The following is a 27,042-nucleotide window of genomic DNA, read 5'->3' as shown; positions in this document are numbered from 1 at the left end:
ATCGGGTACAGTGCCCTAACTCTCACAACCAAGTACTACTTCCCAAACCAGACTGACCAGGTACAGTGTCTGAAATTCCTCATTACTAGGTACATTGGGCCTCATTACGACCCTGGCGGAAAGTGACTGACCGGACCGCAACAGCGTAAATAGCGTTTCCGCCATTGCACGAAGGAGCAAAGTGCGGCTAATTACGACCCATCGGGCACGAGCATTACGCCATGGCGGAATCCGAAAGGCTGCGATGGCGGAAATGACCCCAAAACGGCCCTTACCGCCGCCGTACGCTGCACCAGGTGCAATACCGCCACCCATCTTAGCGGTCACCGTAACGAGCGGTCACCGTAACGAGCGGGCACCGCAAATTACGGGCACCGTAAATATACGGAAACGGAAGTAAAAGCATGTGGCCGGAACGGGAAACAGCACGCCGCACAACTATAAAATCCGAATCCCAACACAACCATTAAAAATCCGACCCTGACACACATCCCAACCCGTTCGCAACCCCAGTTAAAAAAATAAATATGGGAAAGGTAGCCAAGAAAGCGTGTGACCGCAAGCGGCAGGTACACTTCTCCCGAGAGGAACTGACCGTGCTCACCGAGACCCTCCAGGAAAATGCCGCCGTCGTCTTCTCCAGTCAAATGACCAGGACGGCCCTTGCCAACAAGAAGGCCATATGGGCCCTGGTGGCACAGCGCGTAAGTGCGGTGGGGACAACACCCCGCACGCCACAGCAATGTCGCAAGCGGTGGGACGACCTGCGGATCCGCGTACGCAGCATACTTTCTGCGAACAGGAACATCGCCACAGCTACCGGGGGGGGTTCAGAGTCGCCCATCAAGTTGACCCCCTGGGAGGATATCTGCGCCTCCACCATAGGAATGGAGAGCATAGAGGGAGTCGGAGGGATGGAGAAAGGAGTGCCGACATCCGGAGAATCAGGTAGGTTGGCCAAGAGAAACAATGCGAAATCCACAAACCACGAACATGTGCAGTACCATGTGACCCCATAGTGCAATACATACTTTGCCCTGACAGCGCCCTCTAAAAGTCAGAATGAATAAACAAATCAATCAAGATGCCATAAACAACCCCTACATGTGCAGCATGCACCCCCTAACTGCAGGCAGCCAAATGAATGCATCCTCAATCCACACGAAAATGAGACCACCTCCAAGGCCCAGTCCCAAATCAGCCTCATGTACCACCCCAATGCATTTGATACGTTGCCATTCCAAATCCGACAGACCCATAACTAACGCTCGCCCCTCTTTACTCCACCACAGGGTCCGATACCAACGACGAGCTGCAGGACACCCCTACCAGCACGCCTGCAAAGAGGGCCAGGACCAACGTCCCAAGAGCCTCCACCTCAGGTGCAAGGATCAAGACACGGCAGCAGCAGGAATCAAGTGGCAGCACACTGGAGGGGACTGCAACAGGCACCCCAGCAGCCAGCAAGTCCACAACCCCAGCACCACAGGTCCCCCCAAAGAACGTATCTGATGGCACTGCCTCTGGTGGTAGCAGCACCATAGGTGACACAGCTGTCATGCCAGCATGCTCCGACACGGAAAACAGTGCTGGCGACGTAGGTACCATCCATGACCTTTCCCAATCCCCCTGCATGTTCCATCCCCTACACCATGACGAAACCACGCAGGGGCACCCTGAAGACGACGACTGGCCAACCCCCACAAGTCCTGTGCCAAGGCAACATGTGTTGAGCAGCCCCCCTGTCACACCACCGCAAATGTCCATGGCCCAGCAGAGGCAACAGTCCCTCGACCTGCTGATCGAGCAACAGCAGGAAGTGTCCACGCTACTCAAGGACCATGCAAATGAATGCGGGGGTTCCAGGGCAGCCATGGAAACATCCACCGAGACACTCAGGGCACAAATAGAGAAAAGTAGTGAGAGCCTCAGGGGAGAAATGGAGAAAAGCACCGAGAGCCTGAGAGCACAAATGGAGAAAAGCACCGAGAGCCTGAGGGGGGAACTGCATGCGACGTCCAAAGACGTTTGTGCTGAACTCGCTGCTGTGCGCCGTGTGCTCTCGGAGCTCTCACAAACCCTCAGAGACATGCATGGACGCGAGCAGGCAGAGACATCATCCGTGGCAAGTTCCGTCCAGGGCAGCCCCCAACGCAGATCTGGCAGGAACCTGCGCTCCACGGGCAGGGGTGCCCCTGATACCCGTAGAGGGGGCTTGCAATAGCGTCCAACCACGGACAGCATGCATATTTGGACACTGGTGTTGGGGGGGGAGGTAGTAGGGTGGAGGGGGTGTGTTGGGCTTCACTGGGTGGCGGGTCCATAGGGTGTATAAATCAAATCACATTAACAATACAGCATCTCATTATCATCCAATGACATGTGTGGACATTGATATTTGCGTACGAGGCCTTCATAGGCGTACAGTCCACAATGTGCCTGTACTACACACACACAGTGCCACAGGTCCCCTTTCCGTGTAATAGGCACCATGCGTGGTTGCTAGAAGCATGCATCTATGATGCTCTGTCGGATTGCACGTGCATCCTGTGCCTCATGGACTCCTTGAGGTGCCTCCACATCCCCACCCTCATCATCATCATCATCTTCAGGTGCATGCAGTACAGCGTCAGGGGGCATGGGCACATTCCTACGTATGCACATGTTGTGCAGCATGACACATGCCATGACCATCTTAGAAACCTTCTCATGGCTGTACATGAGTGCCCCGCCAGACCTGCTGAGGCTGCGGAAACGAGCCTTCAGTAGGCCGAATGCCTGTTCAATGACCACACGGGTACGTGAGTGGGCATGGTTGTAGTCCTCCTCATGCTCGTTCTGTGGGTTCCGGATTGGTGTAAGGAGCCATCTCTTCAGTGGATACCCGGCATCACCTGTATGAGACGAATAAAGGGTGTCAGTGGAATGATAGTGCTAAGTAGCCCCCCCCCCCCTCCTGCAAGGTCATTGACGCATCAAATGGGCCACGATGTCATGCATGGAATGAGACTCACCGAGTAGCCAGGATCTGTGCCCTGCGTGTCGCTCCATGTAGCGTGGTATTCTTGTGTTCCTCAGGACCATAGAATCATGGGTAGATCCTGGAAATCTGGCACAACAATGCGTAAATATCTTGTTGGAGTCACACACCATTTGCACATTGATTGAATGAAACTGTTTCCGGTTGCGGTACTGGACCTCCATGGCATGTGGGACAACCAATTCAACATGGGTGCAGTCGATGGCACCAATGCAACCCGGGATGCCGCCAAGTGCATGGAATCCCACTTTTGCGTTGGTAATCTCCTGGTACGTGCGTGGTAGTGTGATGTGGTCGTCGGCGTGCTTCAGGAGGGCATCGTGCACTTGGAAGAGTGTCCGTGAGAACAGTGGCTGTGAAATGCCATGCAACTGTCCCACTGTGTGCTGGTAGGTGCCTGTGGCCAGGAAGTGGAGTGCAGACACCACCTTCAGTAGGGGTGGGATGGCGGTTGGGCTATCTATCATGCTCACGAGGTCAGCATGTGTCATGTCTACAATGGCGATTATGGTGTCCCGGTCCAAACGGTAGAGGGTGTGATTCTGCTCAGCAGTGAGGTTGAACGGATCGGCTCGGAGGCGTGGGATTGCGGGCCGCCTGCGTGGTGGTAGTGGCAGTGCTTGTGGGCCTTGCTGACCCTGCCTTGCCCTCCTCCTCCTCCTTCTCCTCCGTCTCCCCTGTGCGCCCGGTTGTTGTACCTGTTGTTGTTCGTCGTCTTCTTGTAGTTGTAGCACTTGCAGTGCTATCTGGTCCCCCAGGCCCAACATCGCTAGTCCTGCCGGTAGCATTTTGGAGTGGGAGTGGTTGTGGGAGGGGTTTGGGTCTGCTATATATGTGCTGTCGGCCTGTATGGCCTCCACCTGTGCTGATTGAATGAATCTGTGGCAGATGCAATCCCTTCTGGCCGAGCACGTCCCGCACGTAAGGCTGCATTTGGCCGCATGGCATCTTGGGATTGGAATCATGTATCAAATCCCGATGGCAGTGTGATGTACTTTGACTGATTTTCATGCTATGCTCCCATTGTTACACATGCTATGATTGCAGCCGCTTACATACCTGTGAAGAGTCAGTGGTATGTAGGGCTCGATCGATGGCCGACCCTCATGCAGCACAGTAACGTACTTCACCGACGGGCGTGGCGTCCCATTTGTGATTGCAGCCAGTTAGCATTATGACACACAGCCGCACTACATTGATGTAATTGTGAATGCAAGCGTTCACAGAAGCCTTTTCGACGTAATGTTGCAAGTGAGGAATTCGAAGGCCAGCATTTTTGGTTTTGAAGTAGCGGCGAGGATACGCCCACAGGTCTGGCTGGAAATGTAACGTTCTATTGTAGAATGTCCTTGGGACATGGCCCATAACGAGCAGGCAATGAATGATATGAATTGAATGGGATGCGCAATAGCGTAGTGGACGATAAGGCAGGACGTTCCCAAATCCATCTTGCTTCACAACACTACAGATCCGGCCAGGAGCACAGTGGTTTTTGCAGACTGCATTACGCACAGACGCGATGGAAGTTTCACATATTATGTGAGTGAATATTCATGCGTTTTCATTGCGGGATGAGGGAATGATGAATGGATGCATGGACAGATGATTCCGTTTAGGGTCTGCCATGTACATGGGTTTTTTGAATCACTCCCCTTCCCCTGCGCTATGTGATGCAAGGCTGCCATAGTGGGACTTACGTCTATCTGCCCTTGTCGGATCCTCCCTGTCTCGACGCGCCTTCATACACTTGTGTCTAGGCACGTTACTAATCCCATGTCATGGGTTCTATCTTGACGGACGCATGCACAGTAACCGACGTTGCCAATGGTGTATTTACCTCGATTGATTTCGTTATGATTCGATACTGATTTAGGGGTCTGTTTATTCCTTTGGAGTGGGCTAGCATGCATATGGGTGTGGAATTGGTGTGTTGAATGAAGATTGTAATGCATCATGAGTCCCGTAATGCAATCGGTTAATTTGTGTTTCTTTTGGGTGACAGGTATCTCCTGCCCTATTGCAGATGCCATCTCTACGCCACTCCTCCAGATGGTTTTTACTCTCGACTCCTGCAGCTTCGGGTGAATCAGTGGAGCACCATTTCGATCTTATGGGACGATCGCCAATGGGCCACATGCCCTTACGCTGTACTGGTGGCTAGGTGCAACATTTCGGCCTTTCAGCTCGACTAGTGCCTGCCTCATGGGACGGACCTGCGGTTCTTGCCGCTTCCATGTTGCCTTTTTGAACGTTGATGTAGGCCCTGTGTGCCATGATGGTACAGGGCGTCACACAAGTGGAAGCTGGTCAATTATTGCAGATGCAGCCCTCGGTGATGATGGTTGTTTTGGTGTTATTTTGCAAATTGCTGTGGGGCCTTTGTCATTTGGATGTGCATTTAAATTGTATTCCGATATTTGTCGTGTTGCGTTGTTCTTTGCAGGTGATGTGGCGATTTTCGATTTGTGGCGGTATGTATTGCGAGATGATCTGCATTGTGTTCCGCCTTCTGAGTTGAGTTGTGTGGTACAGTACTGGCCGCGTTTGCCTACGTAGCACAGTATGGTCACGGATAGGGGCTGCCATTGTGACTGTTTACATGATGTGCTGTTCAGGGGCGGGGGATTGGCTTTTGGCCGACTGGTGCCTGTCAGCCAGGTCGATTGGTGGAATGATGGGATGTTCAGAATGTGGCTGGTCACAGGTGACTGTGTTTGCGTGCGTTTGTTGGAGGGGGACTGGGGTCATGTCCATTGGAATAGCTTCTGTATTGATGCCATCTGTGCCCTGCAGCTCCCATCGGCCCCTCTTGGGATGAGCCTGGCTGCTCAGTCACTCTGCCAACTTGTGTGGTACATGCTTCTGCTGATGGTTGGTTTGTTTACTGGCAAGAGTACAGGGCTGGTGCAATCCCCCTCAGGATGCTGTTTTGGATGTTGCCTTGCGCTGGTGGCAAGCGATGGGGGACTACTGTTGTTTTGTGTCATGTGTTCTTGATTTTCATTTTGATGTATTGTACCTTCACATGCCTGTGCTGCATCAGTACGGCTATGGTGACATGCCGTACATGGATGCCCACTCACGGGGCGCTTTGAGCCCCTGCATGCTTTTCTACGTTGGCATGCATGGGTGAATTGTAGATTTCACTGGTTGCATAGTGTGAGTACATTGCGCCTGCCAGGAGTTGTGCAATGTGGCCAGGGAGTGGAGTACAGGCACTCAGTGGGCCATTTACGGTTGGTTCACGATGCCGTATTTCTCGCCATGGCGGAATGGTACTTTACGACGTGCTTGATGGCGTTCAGTACATGTCCGCTAGGGTCAGAATTCGCGTACCGTTGCGCCATGGCGGTGATTCCGGTTTTGCAAGGCGCGCGTGCGCGTACTTGGTGCAGTTAGCGTTGCCGTTCACTGCGGTGTCGCTAATGGCATCGTACTTTACGGTGACGGGTCATAATCGCAACGAGCGGTGTTCGATGGCGGTATTGCATTTCCGCCATCATTTTTCCATTTCCGCCAGGGTCGTAATGAGGCCCATTGTGTCTAAGGCTCATAATCGGTTACAATGCCCCTCAAACCCACATAACCGGGTACAGTGCCCTAACCCTCACAACCAGGTACAACTTCCCAAACCCCCCTAACCTGTCGAACGGAAAATCATATTACGCATCCAGTATTGTATGAATATATTTATATTGGCCTACGCCAAGCTGCTTACACACTGCTTGCAAAGAAATCCGCTTGGAAAGATCTTGACCTTATATCAGTGTAAGCCACCATTTTAGGTTTATCTGCCATTTTAGGTTCTCCTCTTTAAAGTCACCCTGTGTTCTAAAATGGTGGACAACGTCATTCTGAATGTAACATAGCCGTCTTGACCTCTGTGTATAAACTAATGTGTAACTTCACTGCAGGCCACATGTTAGGGTCATGAACTGAGACCTTGTCCTTTGCTGAACTGTGTGTAGAGGATTACTTGCGCCAACTAAGCTAATCCGCGAGCATATGTTAAACACAATATGTTCAAATACCGAAGAGTGAACACTTGTTTGACTGCATTGTATAAAACTGTTTGAGAAGGCTCTACGAGAAATCCTAAGAAAAACTGTTGCTATTGAAATCTGTTAGTGAATATATTAAAGGTAAACCCTAAATGTATAGATGCATGAACCCGGCACGAACACTAGATCCGTAATGTATTAACTTGTATTAACTTGGAAGTGGATTGAACATCATGATTTCGAGGGTATAAAAAGTACGACTATTCTAATGTACAGTCCTACTCACTGAGCACACCGAACTGAGCTGGAGTTCGCTGTGTTGTACTGAGGGCCGATAGCTATCTGTTGTTTTGTCCTTTGAAACTGTTCAGTATAAAATAAAGATCTTTGTATGTTCCTTTGTAACCTGAGTTTGGTGTATTTCCTTTTGGGGTACTCAGCCTCGATATCTTCTTTTTGTTTTCACAGTTGACGCCCGAATAGTGACCCTCAAGATTGATGCCGGATCGTCGAAGGTTGACACAAGCTATCGGACCGGGATCGGACGGTATAACAGAATAAAGGGGCCCCTTTCCTAAAGAGACGCGACACCTCAGCAGCGCTGCATGACCCGGTCCCTGGACGATGAGCTTGTGGTCCGAGACAGCATCTTGACAAGGGTCCATTTATCGAGGCGGGCAGATTTGCCGAAATCACCAAACACGAGGTAAGATTAGTTAGAAAAGAATCTTTGAAATCCTATCGGACCTCCTTAGGATTGATCAGGTGAGTCGTGACCCGATTCTTAAGTATCCTGATAATTTGTTTTGGCGCATTGTATCTGCAAATACAATTATTGACCAGGTAACACCAATATTTTGATATGCCTGGGAAATTGTCTACCTGCTTTAGGGTGTTATTCCGCAGTGATAGGCAAACTTTGGAATTTAGCCATCCGGCACCACAGGAGGAGTCACCGGCTTGTACTATGTACTGTACGCATGGCATTGGTAGTATAGTGTTTAATGATATTTGACACAGACAAACCAGACATGCTTCCGAACTTCAGTGGCCAATCAATGGTAGTTTTGAAATCCCTCGTATTCAGTATTTAGAATCCATTTTATTAAAGAAAAAGGCTAGACCTGCAGCATTCGATGTCTTACAGAATTGGAAAAAAGAAGCTTTGTCACAGTTTAAGAGTAGAGAAAAAAATGTGCGCCGTCATAAGACGAACGCCGAAAAGGTGTTGTTATATGACCAAGATAAACAGTCTGAGTCAGCTAGGAATATGGATAGGGCTTTCTCACTTGGCATTCAGAAAATCTATCCTTATAAAGACTTTCATGTTTCTGACGAATTTATTGATAAATTGTTAAATGAACGAAGGCCTGGTGCCACTGCGCCACCTCCGTATGTTCCTCTTCTTGCTGCTTTGCCTCTTCCTGCTGTTATTCCTGCTCTTCCTGCTGTTGTGCCTGTTGTTCCTGCTCCTCCTGTTGTTCCTCTTCCTCCAGTCGTTGTTCCTCCACCTGCTCCTCCGCCTCTTCCTATTGCACCTATTGCATCAGTAATAGTACCTCCGCTGAACCTGCCTGCTCTTCTTCTTCCAAGTGGTCCTGCACCGCTTGTAGTCGATCAGAGAGCGGGATCAAGGGTTGTCACTCGGAATACTGTACCTCCAGAGAAAAAACGTGACTTGATTGCATGTGCTAAGCATTGTATAGAAAGGGATGATCGAGCTAATGTTTTTGCCATACTTTCTAATATGGACAATTTTCCTGAGAAAAATGTTTTTATTGAGGGGTTAGGGATTCACTTATGTGTAATGTGGGACAGACTAAACAATACAGATCTCCCACAAGGGTTGAGGGATCTGAACACCTTAGCACTTTCTAGAGACATTGTGGAGAAAGTACAAGAGCATGTTGAGAGGATATTTGAGTATAGGAAGGAGTTGGAAAGGTTACAGAATGAGGATGACGATGAGGATAGTATGTATGTACAGAAACGGTTCCTTCCTTGTCTTAAATCGATATCCGAGGAAACACGAATTTGTATGAAAGATGCGATTAGATGGATCTCAGACATGTCGATCACTCCAGTTGAAGTATATGACAAGTATAGTCAGTATACGCCAGAAATGCAGAGGAAAGTGATACAGGTAATGGTAGAGTACCTGCAGGATGAATGTGTAAAAAGAAAGATTTGTTGTCCCACAGAGTTATTGAACATTTATAAGAGAGCTATTTCACTCAACACTTCTTCGACTGCTTTATCGCTTGATTTGGCTCTGTTGCTTAATAAGCATTCAGAGTTGCTTACTTCTCAGTTGCCTATGAGAGAGGTTCCTCCGACATATTTCCCGAAAGTTGAGATTGCGGCTGATGCTGTAGCAGGTACACCTGCTTGAGATATTCCTGCACATTATGTGTCGCAGTTTGTTCACGTCCCGTTCTCAAGACAGGAAGTGAACACCATTAGACAATCTATCCCCGACATTAGGAAAAATCCGACAGGATTCTATAAAGAAATGGAGTCTGTCTTGCAGTCCTCAGTATTCACCTTAGGTGATATTGATCTGTTATTTCCTGTACTCCTGCCCGTAGATTTGTGGAAACAGGTTAGGACTATAGATGATATAGCAGGGTTGGGAGATACATGGGCTAGCATAATTAGACTCGATGGAGAAAGGCCAGCTGGCGAGAGACCGCCTCAGGTGATACTAACTTTACCTTACAGAATTATTGCGAAATTGAAAACTATAATTCCCGAAAAGAGAATTATTTGGGACAAGCTTACGACCTGTGTCCAAGGGAACTATGAGGGTGCTACCGAGTTCTTTAATCGGTTCGAACAGGTATTCTCAGATTTCAGTGGACAAGACTTAGGCACAGAGTCTGGGGAAAGATTATTTGTAGACACATTTGTGAGTGAATTGTTGCCTGACATTCAGTCGCAAATTATGTCTCCTGAGAGTGCTTGGCAAGCAAAGTCTCAATCAGAAGTACTGCATATGGCTCAGTACTATGAGAATCGTGTCAATAATGAAAAGGAAAGAGTCGAGAAGAGAAAAGGTGATTTGAAGACAAAAGTTTTATTGCAGCAAATTGTTAGAAGTCCTAGAGGGAGTAGTTTGCAGATTAGAGGTCAGTATGTTCCACAAGGAAATATGCCCTTGGGTCCTGTAAACATTAACCAGTGTGCCTATTGTAGGCAAGAGGGTCATTGGCGTGCACAATGCCAGATCCTTCGACAAAGGTCAAATAAGGCATTTGGAAATATGGGTAGACGATGCAGAGGTCGCCCGGGTGTAGGGGGCCCTGGTAGAGGTCAGTTTGCACAGGATCCACAACAACCTTTTTCGCAGGATAATCAGGTACCAAATGTGGATACGAGAAATATATTCGATCATCCTTCTGCCACTTACCTCTCTGAAGAACTTCCTTTTAACAATATTCTGTTTCGTTTGGATTGCCCGAAGCAGGGTTTGGAACCTACGCCTATTCCCGTTAATCAGAAAGGTCCCTACATTGAGATGATAGTGGGAAATAGGAAACATCTATTCTTGATAGATACAGGGGCACAGAAGTGTTCCATTGATCATTCTCGGGTTCCAAACATTCAACTGTCAGGGCAAACCAATGTTTCTGTAGGGTTTTCTGGCACACCAGTTGTTTGTCCAGTTTCTTCGCCGGTACCTATTTCTTTGGGTCCCTTTACGGACCACTGTCCATTCCTTTTGACTTCGAATTGTGGAGAGAATTTGCTGGGGTTGAATCTGTTGAAAGAATTAAATGCGGTAATTCATTGTTCTTCTGACAGAGTACGTTTGACGATTTCACCACAGCAACTTTCTGTCTCTCAATTCTTGACTAGACCTTTGCTGCCAGAATTCAGTGATGTACCAGAGAGTTTATGGGCAATTGACGACAATGATGTCGGTGTTTTACAGATCAAGCCTGTTAAAATAGTCTTGGAGCATGGAGTAAAGCTGCCACGTATTCCACAATATAATACTTCAGTTGAGGGTGAACAAGCTTTTAAGTGCATTGTTTCCAATTTTGTGCATCGAGGGGTGATTGAGGAAATTGCAGGTAGTTTGTGCAATAGTCCACTTTTGCCTGTGTACAAAAAAGGTGATAATGCAATTCCTTTTTGTTTCATAATTGATCTACGTGCCATCAATAATGTCGTTGCTCTGAAATTTCCAATTGTGCCTGATGTGACAATCTTAACTATGATTCCGGCTTCAGCTACTTACTTTAGTGTTGTGGATCTGAAGAATGCTTTCTTTAGTATTCCTATACACAAGGACAGTAGATACTTGTTCGCATTCACCTTAGGGGGACGCTCGTTTACCTTCACCCGTGCACTGCAGGGTTACACGGAAAGTTCTAGCATCTACAGTAGGGCTTTGAAGGAACAGCTTGATACCCTTGAATTGCCCTCTACTTGTAGCCTGCTACAGTATGTTGATAACTTGCTTTTGGCTGCCAATTCTGAGAGCGCTTGTAAGGAGGGTACTGTGTTATTACTTATACACCGGCCTAAACATGGACACAAAGCTTTGCTTAAAAAGTTTCAAAGTTGTGGTCAGGAGGTCGCCTATTTAGGCTATCTCCTGTCAAAGGAGGGAAGAAGATTGACACCTGAACGGATAAAACTCATTTCTGGCATGTCTGTCCCAAATACACAGAGGGAAGTTAGAGCCTTGATAGGAAGGGCTTCTTACTGTAATCAGTGGATCCCCAACTTTTCACTAGTGATTAAGCCGATGTTGGCTTTGACGGAGAAGGGCATTTCTTTGCCATTGCTATGGAACATGGAGCACCAGCAAGCATTTGATCTGCTCAAGACCACATTGTGCTCGGCACCGGTTTTGGGCACACCAAACTATGAAAAGGCCTTTGTGTTGTTTGTGCATGAATATGATGGATGTGCTTTGGCTGTATTAACGCAGGAACATGGAGGGAAGAATAGGCCGTGCGGTTACTTTTCTTCCCCCATTGATCCTGTAGCATGCGCTTTGCCAAGATGTTTGTGAGCTGTCACTGCTGCTGCTGCTGCGTCTGTAAAGCAGAGTGAGGGAATGGTCCTAGGCCATCCTCTAACCCTGATGGTGCCTCACTCTGTAGATGTTCTATTGAACAGAACTCAAACGCCACACCTCACTTCCGCACGGTTGACAAGATATGAATTGATCTTGTTTGCTCCCAACACACAAATCAAGAGGTGTTGTGTTCTTAATCCGGCTGAACTCTTACCTTTCCCGCAAGGTACTGTTTGCAGTGACAAAGAGTCACATTATTGTCTGTACACTACTGAACAAGAGACAAAGGGTAGAATTGAACTCAAAGACACTCCTTTGAATAATCCACAAAGGGAGCTGTTTTGCGATGGCTCCTGCTTCAGACTTTCGGATGGTACCTCCACAGCTGCTTATGCAATCACCACATTAAGCACGGTCGTGAAAACGAAGAGAATAATTCATAACTCCACCCAGGCCGCACAGATTATAGCATTGACCCGAGCTTGTGAACTTTCCGAAGGGCTTACTGTGAACATATATACTGACAGTCAGTATGCCTTTGGGGTGGTTCACAACTTTGGTAGACTTTGGTCAGAAAGAGGGTTCTTAACTTCACATGGTACAAAGATTCAGCATGGCTCCCTAATAGTACAACTGCTCTCAGCGCTTGCACTTCCCACTCAGTTAGCAGTCGTGAAATGCGTAGCACATCGAAAGATTGTAGACGATATAGGAAAAGGGAACGCTTTCGCTGATCAGATAGCTAAACAGACTGCCACCAACCTTTCCACAGATATGTACATTTCAAGGGAGACCGTAAATGCCTATGTAATGGATGAGGGTGTTGACTCTGTAAAGGACATCCAAACCGATGCCACATTAGAAGAATCCAAGAGATGGGCAGAGGGCTTGGGGAAACTCGATGATGATGGGTGTTGGGTGGATGTAGTTGAAGGGAAATGGCTACTTCCTGACGCATACGTAATGATGATGGTCATCATGGCTCATGGCCCTACCCATATATGTGCCCGGAAGCTTACGCAAATGTTGGAGAACGTTTGGGCAAATGACAAAATATCTAAAATAGCTGAGCTTTATGTTCAGAATTGCATGATCTGTTTGCAGCACAATGTGGGAAAGGGAACATCAACTCCCAGGGGAAGTGTTGGTCCACCTTCTGTCCTCTTTGAGGTCATTCTCTTTGATTTTATCGAAATGGAACGGTGTAATAACCTGAAATATGTGTTAGTTGTTATCTGCGCTTTCAGCAAATGGGTTGAGGCTTTTCCTGTTAAAGACGCTACAGCCATGACTACTGCAAAAACTATGTTAAAAGAGTATTTTCCTAGGTTTGGGCTACCTAGAGTCATCTGGTCAGACAATGGTCCACATTTTGCCGCTGCTGAAATTCGGCAGATATGTTCGGCATTGCAAATCGACAAACGTTTCCATTTGGCCAGACACGCTCAGAGTGCCGGATTAGTAGAAAGACACTACGGCATCATCAAGAACAAGCTCGCTAAGACGTGTGCCGGCACCAAACTAAAATGGCCGGACGCCTTACCGATCGTGTTGCTAGCTACGCGTACAACCCCTCAAACTAAGACTGGGCTCTCTACATTTGAGGTGGTAATGGGGAGACCTGCCAATATCTGGAACCTTCCAAAATGTCGGTCTTTGAAAAATGTCGAAAATGTACTTCTTTCAGATTACTGTAGTCAGTTGACTAAAAACCTGTATTTGATTTATCACCAGGTGCGAGAGGCTTTACCTGTATGATACGAGGGCCCAGGTCACAGTATTCGGCCTGGTGACTGAGTGTTGACGAAGACATTTGAGCGATCCTCTTGCCTTGCACCTCGGTGGCGGGCCCTTTCCAGGTCCTGCTGGTCAGACAGACGGCGGTGCGCATCGCAGGAAGAAAAAATTGGATCCATGCGACGCATGTCAAGAGGCTTCCACACCTGGTGCCATACGATACAGAAGAAACAGAACCCCTTACCAATACTGCAACAATGGATCCTGAAGCAGTAAACAACAACAAGAGTGCATCAGAGTCTCTCTCTGAGCCTGTGAGGCCTGGGGAATCAGCCATTTTGTCTCCACACTCTCCAAAGGTTTTGTTTCTGGAAACTGTTGTTCCGGATCTTGCATCTTCACTTGCTCTTGATACGTCGCTTCCAACGGGAAGTGACGACACATTGTTCTCGGATCAATCAGTACCGTGGGCAAAGAGGTACAATTTGAGTCCAAGGAAATAGATTTACGGCATGGTTAGGCTGTGCATTCAAAGAAGAAAGGAAAATCAGTGAGGGCTTGCTTTTGCCCAAGTAATTGTTTGAAAAAGGGGATTCTGTTGGCTTGGGTTGTGGAAGGACTAAGAAGTCACTGGGCCAGGAGATCGCCAGCAAAAAACATTGGGGTTTTTCGTTTAAAGACTGCAATGCCTGCAACCACCACCACTTGTACAGGACTGATAAATGATGTGCGACCAGCAGTGAGAATGGACAAACTGTTTGGGCTCCGAAAACGTACTGCTGTCTTGTCATAATGTTAATTGGTTTTATAATAGTAACTGTGTTAAGCTTTTGGTACCTGGAAGAAGTGCATCCATTTGAAACCTTGTTACCGACTAAAAATGTACCCACTGTCCCTACTCCTTTCGTGTATATGCATACTTTATCTCCTAGAGACTCTCAGCATAGACAGAGATAATACAATAATACTCTGTTACTTACCATGAATGCTACACATGCCATTTTCAATAAGTCCAACTGTTGGGTCTGTTCACATTTACCGCAACATGGGGATAAGGGGCTAGGTTGGTATATTCATCCTTTACCTTTGACAACTGCTTGTTATGCCTCTCTTAGAGCACTATTTTTTGGCCGATGGAATGATAGCATCTCGGGGAATTTTGATGGTACTAATTTGAATAGTTTCGAGAAACGTGTTCTTACGCCCTTGGGATTCTTGCTTTTCGCAAATAGGAGAAAGCTCAACGTTGCTTCTATTAGGCCTTCTGATAGACTGTCTCGTCCTTTTCAGTCTTTGATTTCTTTTAAGATGGCTCCTATAGGCAATAAGGATGCCATGCCTCCTTCTTACACTGTTAACCACAGCCCCGATTCAGTTTCTTTCTGCATACAGAGGAATGGTACTCAGTCAATGGGAAATTTTAAAGGTTGTGCCAATGTTGCGAATCTGACTGGGGAAGACAGACCTTTGTATGTAGGCGAACGTGTCTACTTTGTTTGCGGTAATGTAGCATTCCCATGATTACCCAGGGACTGGCAGGGAACTTGTTATTTAGGCATCCTGTTACCCGGGGTATTCATAGCCAGTACTGTAGAGGTTTCAAAGCTCGTCCACAACGGGACGAGAATGGTGACACTCCAGTACAGGTTCTGGGAGACGTAGCGAAATCCTTTGTGCCATTTTGGGGACAAATAGGGAACTCTGAAGACATCAGGAGACTAGCAAGAGTACTGGAGAGAACCATCAACCGGACCACAGACATACTCTATAATATGGCATTAGAACAGAAAGCAATAAGATTAGTAGCACTTCAGAACTGGATGGCATTAGATGTCATTCTGGCTGAACGTGGTGGAGTGTGTAAATTAGTGGGGTCCACTTGCTGTGTTTTCGTGCCAGATTCCTCCCCAACTATCTTCAAGGCAATACAGAATCTGCACGTCCTTAGTTCAGAAGTGCATGTTCCCGAGGGAAAATGGGATCTTAGCACTTGGTTCTGGAACTTCTTGCGATCTTGGGGTTAGAAAGTGCTTTCAGTCTTACTGATTATTTTGGGAATTCTGTTGCTTCTTTGTTGCTGTATACAGTGTTTACCTAGTATATGTTCGATGCTAGGGGGATGTTGCGCAAAGGCGATAGGTACAATAGGACACAAGGTATACGCCCCAGATAAGAGTTCCAAACAATATGTGCTGGAAGAAATTATGATAGACGATTTAATGGCAATAGATATTTCTGACAGTGATTCAGGGTGTATGGATGTTGAGACATGGAGTTGTTCATAAATTGACCAGAAGTAGTTTAGAGCTTGGCATAGGCCAAAAGGATGGTTTGTCAAATGGAAAATCATATTGCGCCTCCAGTATTGTATGAATATATGTATTTTGGCCTACGCAAAGCTGCTTACATACTGCTTGCGAAGAAATCCGCGTTGCAAGGTCTTGACCTTAGATCAGTGTAAACCGCCATTTTAGGTTTATCCGCCATTTTAGGTTCTCCTCTTTAAAGTCACCCTGTGTTCTAAGATGGTGGACAATATCATTCTGAATGTAACATGGCCGTCTTGACCTCTGTGTATAAACTAATGTGTAACTTCATTGCAGGCCACATGCTAGGGTCATGAACTGAGACCCTGTCCTTCGCTGACCTGTGTGTAGAGGATTACTTGCGCCAACAAAGCTAATCCGCGAGCATATGTTAAACACAATATATTCAAATACCGAAGAGTGAACACTTGTTTGACTGCATTGTATAAAACTGTTTGAGAAGGCTCTACGAGAAATCCTAAGACAAACTGTTGCTATTGTAATCTGTTAGTGAATATATTAAAGGTAAACACTAAATGTATAGATGCATGAACCCGGCACGAACCCTAGATCCGTAATGTATTAACTTGTATGAACTTGGAAGTGTGTTGATTTCGAGGGTATAAAAAGTCTGACTATTCTAATGTACAGTCCCACTCACTGAGCACACTGAACCGAGCTGGAGTTCGCTGTGTTGTATTGAGGGCCGATAGCTATCTGTTGTTTTGTCCTTTGAAACTGTTCAGTATAAAATAAAGATCTTTGTATGTTCCTTTGTAACCCGCATTTGGTGTGTTTCCTTTTGGGGTACTCATCCTCGATATCTTCTTTTTGTTTTCACAGGCCAGGCACAGAGTCCGAAATTCTTCATTTCTAGGTATAGTGTCTCTAAGGCTCATAGCCCGGTAAAGTGCCCCCAAACACTCAGAACCAGGTACAGTGCCCTAACCCTCATAGCCAGGTACAACTACACAAACCTTACTGACCAGGTACAGTGTCCCAAATTCTTCATTACTAGGTATATTGTCCCTAAGGCTCATAACCGGGTACAGTGCCTTAACCCTCATAACCAGGTACAACTCCCCAAACTCCCCCTGACCAGGTAAAGTGTCCCAAATTCCTCATTACCGGGTACAGTGCCCCCCAAACCCTCAAAACCGGGTACAGTGCCCTAACCCTCACAACCAAGTACTACTTCCCAAATCCTACTGACCAGGTACAGTGTCCGTAATTCCTCATTACTATGTACATTGTGTCTAAGGCTCATAACCGGGTACAGTACCCCAAACCCACATAACCGGGTACAGTGCCCCAAACCCTCATAACCAGGTACAACTTCCCAAACCCCCCTGACCAGGTACAGTGTCCCAAATGCCTAATTATTAGGTACAGTGTCTCTAAGGCTCATAATCATGCACAGTGCCCCCAACCCTTGTGACCAGGTAGAGTGCCCTAACCCTCACAACCAGGTACAACTTCCCAAACCCCCCTGACCAGGTACAGTGTCTGAAATTCCTCATTACCTATGTACAGTGTCTCTAAGGCACAAAACCTGGTATGGTGCCCCAAAAACCCTCATAATCGAGTACAGTGCCCTAACCCTCACAACCAGGTACAACTGCCCAAACCCTCTTGGCCAGGTATAGTGTCCCAAATTCCTCATTACTAGATACAGTGTCTCGAAGGCACATAACTGGGTAAAGTGCCTCCAAACACTCATAACTGGGTACAGTGCCCTAACCCTCACAACCAGGTAAAACTTCCCAAAACCACCTGACCTGGTACAGTGTCCCAAATTCCTCATTGCTAGGTACAGTGTCTCCAAGGCTCATAACCAGGTACAGTGTCTCTAAGGCTCATAGCCAGGTACAGTGCCCCCAAACCCTCATGACCGGGTACAGTGCCCTAACCCTCACAACCAGATACAATTTCCCAAACACCCCTGACCAGAGACAGTGTTAGAAATTCCTCATTACTAGGTACAGTGTATCTAATTCTCATAACTGGGTACAGTGCCCCCAGAACCCTCATAATTGGGCACAGTGCCCTAACCCTCACAACCAGGTACAACTGCCCAAACCCTACTGACCAGGTACAGTGTCTGAAATCTCTCATTACTAGGTACTGTGTCTCTAAGGCTCATAACCGGGTACAGTGCCCCCAAACCCTCATAATCGGGTACAGTGCCCTAACCCTCACAACCAAGTACTACTTCCCAAAGCCTACTGACCAGGTACTGCGAAAACAAAGAAATAATATCGAGGCTGAGTACCCCAAAAGGAAATACACCAAACACAGGTTACAAAGGAACATACAAAGATCTTTCATTTATACTGAACAGTTTAAAAGGACCAAAACAAACAGATAGCTATCTGTTGCTCAGCGAGTCTGACTGTACATTAGAATAGTCCCAGTTTATATACGTTTGACACATGACGTCCAGCCCCACTGTGGGTTAATATTCCTCTAATACATTACTGATCTACGGTTCATGCCGAGTTCACACATCTATATGCATAGGGTTTTGCCTTTAATACATTCGCCAACAAGTCTACACGGTAACATTGTATTTTAGGATTTCTCATAGAGTCTTCTCAAACATTAATACAATGTAGTTAAACAAGTGTTCTCAGTTCAGTATTTGGATACATTGTTCTTAACATATGCTTGCGGATTAGTTTCATTGGCCCGAGTAGTCCTTTACACATAGGTCAACGAAGGACAAGGTCTCAGTTCACGACCCCAACAAGTGGCCTGCAGGCAAGTTATACATTAGTTGTACGCAGAGGTCAAGACGGCCATGTTGTATTTTGGAATGACATCGTCCACCATTTTAACTCACAGGGTGACTTTACAGAGCAAACCTAAAATGGCGGATTTACCTAAAATGGCGGTTTGCATTGATTCTAAGGTCAGGACCTTGCAACACAGATTTCTTCGCAAGTGGCTTACAAGCAGCTTGGCGTAGGCCAATATAAATATTTCCATTGCAATAGGAGGCACAATATAATTTCTTGTTTGACAAACCCTCCTTTTGGCCTATGCCAAGTGCTAAATACTTCTGATCTCCTTGCAAACAACTCCAGGCATCATCGTCCATGCACCCTGTATCGCTGTCAGAAATATCTATTGCCATCAGATCATTCGCTAAGAATTCTTTTAACACATATTCCTTGGAGGTTTTATCTGGGGCATACACTTTATGTCCTATTGTACCTATCGCTTGTGTGCAACATCCCCCTAGCATCGAACATATACTAGGTAAACACTGGATACAACAACAAAGGAGCAACAGAATTCCCAAAATAATCAGTAAGACCGAAAGTACCTTCCAACCCCAAGATCACAAGAAGTCCCAGAACCAAGCGCTAAGATCCCAGTTTCCCTCGGGAACATGCACTTCTGAACTAAGGACATGAAGATTCTGTATTGCCTTGAAGATAGTTGGGGAGGAATCTGGCACGAAAACACAGCAAGCAGACCCCACTCATTTACACACTCCACCACGTTCAGCCAGAATGACATCTGATGCCATCCGGTTCTGGAGCGCTACTAGTCTTATCGCTTTCTCTTCTAATGTCATATTATAGAGTATGTCCGTGGTCCAGTTGATGGTTCTCTCCAGCACTCTCGCTAGTGTTCTGATATCTTCAGAATTCCCCTATTTGCCCCAAAAATGGCACAAATGATGTTGCTACATCTCCCAAAACCTGTGCTGGAGTGTCACCATTCTTGTCCCGCCGTGGACGAGCCTTTGAAACCTCTACAGTACTAGCTATGAACACCCCAGGTAACAGGATCCCTAAGTAACAGGTTCCCTGCCAATCCCTGGGTAACCATGGAAATGCTACATTCCCGAAAACAAAGTAGACAGGTTCGCCCACATACAAGGGTGTGTCTTCCCCAGTCAAATTTGCAACATTGGCAGAACCTTTAAAATCTCCCATTGACTGAGTACCATTCCTCTGTATGCTGAAAGAAACTGAATCGGGGCTATGGTTAACAGTGTAAGAAGGAGGCATGGCATCCTTATTGCCTATCAGAGCCATCTTGAAGGAAATCAACGATTGAAAGGGACGAGACAGTCTATCAGAAGGCCTAATAGAAGCAACGTTGAGCTTATTCCTATTTGCGAAAAGCGAGCATCCCAGGGGAGTCAGAACACGTTTCTCAAACTCATTCAAATTAGTGCCATCAAAGTTCCCTGAGATGCTATCGTTCCATCAGCAAAAGAACAGTGCTCTAAGAGAAGCATAACAAGCAGTTGTCAAAGGTAAAGGATGAATATACCAACCTAGCCCCTTATCCCCATGTTGCAGTAAATGTGAAAAGACCCAACAGTTGGACCTATTAAAAATGGCATGCGTAGCATTCATGATAAGTAACAGAGTATTGTTATGGTACCTTTGTCTATGCTGGGAGTCCCTAGGGGAGAGAGTATGCAAATGTACGAAGGGAGTAGGAACAGTGGATACATTTTCAGTCGGTAACAAGGCCTCTAAAGGATGAGTTTCCTCGAGGTACCATAGGCCTAAGACAGTGACTATTTTAAAACCAAATATTATTATAAAAACACAGCAATACATTTTCGGGGCCCAAGTGCTTTGTCCATTATCCCGGTTGGTCACATGATCATTTACAAGTCCCATACGAGCGGTAGCAGTGGCAGGCATTGTAGTCTTCAAATGACAAACCCCAGTGTTATTAGCTGGCGACCTCCCGGCCGCGCGACTTCTTAGTCCTTCCACAACCCTAGCCAACAGAATCCCCTTTTTCTCAAAACAATTATTTGGGCAAAAAGCAAGCCCTTGATGATTCTTTCCTTCTCCAACTGCACAGCCAAACCGTGCCGTAAGTCTATCAGATGCATATCAAAACCGTGCGATAAGTCTATCAGATGCACAGCAAAACCGTGCCGTAAGTCTATCAGATGCACAGCAAAACCGTGCCGTAAGTCTATTTCCTTGGATGCAGATTGTATCTTGCTTTTCCCGGTACTGATTGATCCGGAAACAATGTGTCGTCACTTCCCGTTGGAAACAACGTATCAGGAGCAAGTGAAGGTGCAGAATTTGAAACGACAGTTTCCGAAAGCAAAACTTTTGGAGAGTGTGGAGACAGAATGACGGGTTTCCCAAGCCTCAGAGGCTCAGAAAGATTCTCTGATGCACTTTCAGTGCTATTTACTGCTTTGGGATCATTGGTTGCAGTGTTAGCGAGGGGTTCTGTTTCTTCTGTATCATGTGGCACTGGGTGAGGAAGTTTCTTGACATGCGTCGCGTGGATCCAGTTCTTTCTGCCTGAGACACGCACTGCCATTTGTGTGACCAACAGGACCTGGAATGGGCCCCGCCAACGAGGTGCAAGGCAGGAAGAATGCTCAAATGCCTTGGTAAGCACCCAATCCCCAGGCCGTGTGCTGTGGCCCGGGCCCTCGTATCGCACAGGTAAAGCCTCTTGCACCTGGTGATAAATCAAATACAGGTTTTTAGTCAACTGACTGCAATAATCTGAAAGAAGTACATTTTCAACATTTTCCAAGGATCTACATTTAGGAACATTCCAGATATTGGCAGGTCTCCCCATTACCACCTCAAATGGAGAGAGCCCAGTCTTAGTTTGAGGAGTTGTATGCATGGATAAGAACACGATCGGTAAGGCGTCCGGCCATTTTAATTTGGTGCCGGCACACGTCTTAGCGAGCTTGTTCTTAATGATACCATTGTGTCTTTCTACTAGTCCGGCGCTCTGAGCGTGTCTGGCCGAATGGAACCGTTTGTCGATCTGTAATTCCGCACATATCTGCAGAATTACAGCAGCGACAAAATGTGGACCATTGTCCGACCAGATGACTCTTGGTAGCCCGAACCGAGGAAAATATTCCTTTTACATGGTTTTCGCAGTAGTCATGGCTGTAGCATCTTTGACAGGGAAAGGCTCGACCCATTTACTAAAAGCACAGATGACAACTAATACATACTTCATATTGTTGCATCGTTCCATCTCAATAAAATCGAAGTGAATGACTTTGAAGGGGACAGAATGTGGCCCAAAACTTCCCCTTGGAGTTGATGTCCCCTTTCCCACATTGTGTTGTAGGCAAATCATGCAGTCCTGAACATAGCGCTGGGCAATTTTTGAAATTTTGTCATTTGCCCAAACTTTCTCTAACATTTTCGTAACTTTCTGGGCACATATATGGGTAGGGCCATGGGCCATAACGACCATCATCATCACATAAGCGTCAGGGAGTAGCCATTTCTCTTCAACTATGTCCACCCAACACCCATCATCATTGAGTTTCCCCAAGCCTTCAGCCCACCTCTTGAATTCTTCTAATGTGGCATCGGCTTGGATATCCTGTACAGACTCAACACCTTCGTCCATTGCATAGGCATCTACAGTCTCCCCTGAAACATATATGTCCGTAAAGAGATCAGTGGCAGTTTGTCTAGCTATCTGATCAGTGAAAGCATTCCCTTTTCCTTTATCAGCTATAATCTTTCGATGTACCACACAGGACGTGCCCGACAATCTGGGATTTAACCCATTTATTATATCAAGCACGGACGGAAAGTTTAAATCAAGTTGAAACATTCCAACAGCCCTGGTTTGAGAAAGGCACTATGCAATGTCACCGAAACACTTGTTACCATGAAGGGCGCTCATAAATAAATCTCAGCTTTTTGAGACATCACTATTGCAGTGTGGCACATTTGTACGAAAGAGAGTCTCCATTTCTAATAATCTTTCGATGTGCTGCACATTTCATGACAGCTAACTGAGCAGGGAGCGCAAGCGCTGAGAGCAGTTGTACTATTAGGGAGCCATGTTGGATCTTTGTGCCATGTGAAGTTAAGAACCCTGTCTCTGACCAAAGTCTCCCAAAGTTGTGAACCACCCCAAAGGCATACTGACTATAAGTATTTATGTTTACTGTAAGCCCTTCAGAAAGTTCACAAGCTCTGGTCAATGCTATAATCTCTGCGGCCTGTGCGGAGTTATGCGTGATTCTCTTGGTTTCCATGATCATGCTCAATGTGGGGATTGCATAAGCAGCTGTGGATCTACCATCCGGAAGTTTGAAGCAAGAGCCATCACAAAACAGCTCTCCTTGCAGATTGTTCAAAGGAGTGTCTTTTAGATCAATTCTACCCTTTGTCTCTTGTTCAGTAGTATACAGACAGTCATGTGACTCTTCATCGCCGCAAGCAGTACCTTGCGGGAAAGGTAAGAGTTCAGCTGGATTAAGAACACAACACGTTTTAATTTGGATGTGAGGAGCAAACAAAATCAATTCACATCTCGTCAACCATGCGGAAGTGAGGTGTAGCGTTTGGGTTCTGTTCAGTAGAACATCTACAGAGTGATGGGCCCCATCAGGGTTAGATCATGGCCTAGGAGCATTCCCTCACTCTGTTTTACAGACGCAGCAGCAGCAGCGACAGCTCGCAAACATCTTGGCAAAGCGCATGCTACAGGATCAAGGGTGGAAGAAAAGTAACTGCATGGCCTATTCTTCCCTCCATGTTCCTGCGTTAATGCAGCCAAAGCACATCCATCACATTCATGCACAAACAACACAAAGGCCTTTTCATAGTTTGGTGTGCCCAAAACCGGTGCCGAGCATAATGCAGTCTTGAGCAGATCAAATGATTGCTGGTGCTCCGTGTTCCATGGCAATGGCGAAGAAATGCCCTTCTTTGTCAAAACCAACATCCGTTTAATCACTAGTGAGAAGTTTGGGATCCATAACCTACAGTAAGAATCCATACCCATCAAGGTTCTAACTTCCTTCTGTGTATTTGGGACAGACATGCCAGAAATGTGTTTTATTCTTTCAGGTGTCAATCTTCTTCCCTCCTTTGACAGGAGATAACCTAAATAGGTGACCTCCTGGCAACAATATTGAAACTTTTTAAGCAAAGCTTTGTGACCATGTTTAGCTAGATGAATAAGCAACAACACAGTGCCCTCCTTAGAGGCACTTTCGGAGTCTGCAGCTAAAAGCAAGTCATCAACATACTGAAGCAATGTACAAGTAGAGGGCAATTCAAGAATATCAAGCTGTTCTTTCAAAGCCCTACTGTAGATGCTAGGACTCTCTGTGTAACCTTGAGGTGCACGAGTAAATGTAAACGAGCATCCCCCTAAGGTGAACGCGAACAAGTATCTACTATCCTTTTGTATAGGAATACTAAAGAAAGCATTCTTCAGATCCACAACACTAAAGTAAGTAGCTGTAGCTGGAATCATGGTTAATATTGACGTCACATCAGGCACAATTGGAAATTGCGGAGCGATGACTTTGTTAATGGCACACAAATCAATTATAAAACGGAATGGAATTGCATTATCGCCTTTTTTGTACACGGGTAAAATCGGACTATTGCACAAACTACCTGAAATTTCCTCAATCACCCCGCGATGCACAAAATCGGAAACAATGCACTTCAAAGCTTGCTCGCCCTCAACTGAAATCTTATACTGTGGAATGCGTGGCAACTCAATTCCATGTTTCAAGACTATTTTAACAGGCTAAATCTGTAGAACACCAACATCATTGTCGCCAATTGCCCATAAGCAATCTGGTACATCAATGAATTCTGGCGGCAAAGGTCTGGTTAGGAATTGAGAGACAGAAAGTTTCTGTGGTGAAATCGTCAAACGTACTCCGTCAGAAGAACAATGAATTACCGCATTTAATTCCTTCAACAGATTCAACCACAGCACATTCTCCCCACAATTCGAAGTCAACAGAAAAGGACAGTGGTCCGTAAAGGGACCCAAAGAAATAGGTACCGGCAAAGAAACTGGACAAACAACTGGTGTGCCAGAAAACCCTACAGAAACATTAATTTGCCCTGACAGTGGAATGTTTGGAACCCGAGAATGATCAATGGAACACTTCTGTGCTCCAGTATCTATCAAAAACAGATGTTTCCTATTTCCCACTACCATTTCAACTTAGGGACCTTTCTGATTAATGGGAATGGGTGTAGGTTCCAAACCCTGCTTCGGGCAGTCCTAACGAAACAGAATGTCATCAAAAGGAAGCTCTTCAGATAAATATGCAGCAGAATGATGATCAAATATGTTTCTAGTATCCACAATCGGAGTCTGATTATCCAGCGAAAAAAAGGTTGCTGAGGATCCTGTGCAAACTGACCTCTACCAGGGCCCCCTACCCCCGGGTGACCTCTGGATCGTCTACCCATATTTCCAAATGTGTTATTCAACCTCTGTCGAAGAACGGGGCATTGTGCACGCCAATGACCCTCTTGTCGACAATAGGCACACTGGTTAATGTTCACAGGATCCAAGGGCACATTCCCTTGTGGAACATACTGACCTCTAATCTGCGAACTACCCCCCTGGGGCCTCTAACAATTTGCTGTAATAATACTTTAGTCTTTAAAACACTTTTTCGCTTCTCAACTCTATCTTTTTCATTGTTGAAATGATTCTCGTAGTACTGAGCCATGTACACTACTTCTGATTGGGACTTCGATGTCAAGCGCTCTCAGAAGACATAATTTGTGACTGGATGTCAGGCAGCGATCCACACACAAATTTGTCCACAAATAATCTTTTCCCAGACTCTGTGCCTAAGTCTTGTCCACTGAAATCCGAGAATACCTGTTCGAACCGATTAAAGAACTCGGTATCACCCTCATACTTCCATTGGACACAGGCCGTAAGCTTGTCCCAGATAATCCTCTTTTCGGGAATTATGGTTTTCAATTCTGCAATGATTCTATCAGGCAAAGTTAGTATCACCTGGTGCAGTCTCTCACCAGCTGGCCTTTCTTCATAGAGTCTAGTCATGTTAGCCCATGTATCTCCCAACCCTGATACGTCATCTATAGTCCTAACTTGTTTCCACAAATCTACGGGCAGGAGTACAGGAAATAACAAATCAATGTCACCTAGGGTGAATACTGAGGACTGCAAGACAGACTCTATTTCTTTATAGAATCCTGTCTGATTTTTCCTAATGTCAGGAATAGATTGTCTAATAGTATTCACTTCCTGTATTGAGAACGGGACGTGAACAAACTGTGATACATAATGTGCAGGAATGTTCACAGCAACTATACCCGCCGCAGCATCGGCCGCAATCTCAACCTTCGGGACAAATGTCGGAGGAACCTCTCTCATAGGCAACTGAGAAGTAGGCAACTCCGAACGCTTACTAAGCAACGGAGCAAAGTCGAGTGCCAAAGCAGTCGAAGAAGTGTCAAGTGAAAAAGCTTGTTTATAAATACTCAATAACTCTACGGGAAAACTAATCTTTCTCTTTACACAATCATCCTGTAGGTACTCTATCATTACCTGTATCGCTTTCCTCTGCATTTCCAGCGTATACTGACTATGTGCCTCGTTACACGGAAGGCGGTGAGCCATGGCGCTATTAGCGCCATGGCTCATGCCGGTAAAATACCGGCACCGCCTTGGCGGAAAGGGGATTTACCGCCCTATTCCAAGGTGAGTGGGGCGGTAAATCCCCAATCCCCATTTACCCTTCCCCATTCCCATTTTTGCCCCATAGGGCATAATGGGAGTGGGGAAGGCGCTAATTACGGCACCGCAATTTTGCGGTGCCGTAATTAGCTCCGAGGTCCCTTAGCGGGTTGGTTTTTAACGCCTGCAAAAAGCAGGCGTTAAAGCACCAACCCGCTAAGGGACCTCGTAGTAAGGCGGTAATGGTTAACGGTCACCGTTACCATTAACGGTGGCCGTTAACCATTACCGCCTTCCGTGTAATGAGGCCCTTTATGTGTCATATACCTCAACTGCAGTTATCGACATATCTGAGATCCATCTAAGCGCGTCTTTCGTACAAATTCGTACTTCCTCAGATATCGATTTTCGACAAGGAAGGAACCGTTTCTGTACATACCTACTTTCCCTGTCGTCATCCTC

The sequence above is a fragment of the Ambystoma mexicanum genome, chromosome 14, assembly GCF_040938575.1.
Source record: "Ambystoma mexicanum isolate Mex_15411 chromosome 14, UKY_AmexF1_1, whole genome shotgun sequence".
Classification (NCBI taxonomy): domain Eukaryota; kingdom Metazoa; phylum Chordata; class Amphibia; order Caudata; family Ambystomatidae; genus Ambystoma; species Ambystoma mexicanum.
This window is presented reverse-complemented; position numbering follows the sequence as displayed.